The following is a 917-nucleotide window of genomic DNA, read 5'->3' on the forward strand; positions in this document are numbered from 1 at the left end:
TGCATTTAACCGGACTTGGGACCGGCACATGAAGGAACTGGATTGAGCCTTCATGTGGTTGCATTATTGCTTTTCCTTTTTTTTCTTTTTTTATAGAAAAATAAATTAAAAAATGAAAATCATCTCACATTGTTTTTTGTGGTTATGTGAGCGTGTTATTAAAACTAAAATAAAGTAGATTATCTCACATTTTTACTGCTTTAAATTTATTTTTAATTTTTTTGTTTGTTTTTTCTGGTTTTTGTCAGTTTTGTAATACAATTAAAAATAACATTAGATTATATTAAAGTAAAGTAGAATAAGATAAAATAAAGAAAATATCACAAAAAATGTTTTCAACTAAACAATGAGTTGCTCAATTTTTTTCCCACAAGACAACACAGGGGTTAAAGTTGGTTAAAAGATGTAAACCTTTAAATGCACGATAAAGCTTCTTTTCTTTTTATCAGCCCTGAAGGTAAATCAAGCTTGTGGGTGACGTGTTGTCCAGAGGCTGAGTTATGGGCCGTGGGGCGAGAAGGACTGATGCTCTGGAACCTCACTGTCTGGAGAGCTGGACCAAGGAGGCGGAATCGACGTGGATGACGAGCACAGACACCAACATCCCGCTGTCATCCATCCAGAGCATCCCGTCTGACAACTCTGAGGTCGGCTTCATCTCCGAGAAGACCATCAGCCCAGGTCAGCAGGCTGTGTGGTTTTACTTGCTTAACTAAAAGACATTAGGTTTATTTAGCTTAAACTTTATCGTTTTGCTTTTTTAAGACGCTACAATATTAGTTGCATGCTTTAACCACTTTTTATGAGTGATCTTATCAGTCTGTTTGCTTCCAATCAAAGCTTCCAGCTTGTGGGCAATTGTCAGTGCAGTGCTTCTGCATTTTGTTGAGAGTTTTACAATAAATCAATGCTGTATT

Source organism: Oryzias melastigma, linkage group LG3, assembly GCF_002922805.2.
Source record: "Oryzias melastigma strain HK-1 linkage group LG3, ASM292280v2, whole genome shotgun sequence".
Classification (NCBI taxonomy): Eukaryota; Metazoa; Chordata; class Actinopteri; order Beloniformes; family Adrianichthyidae; genus Oryzias; species Oryzias melastigma.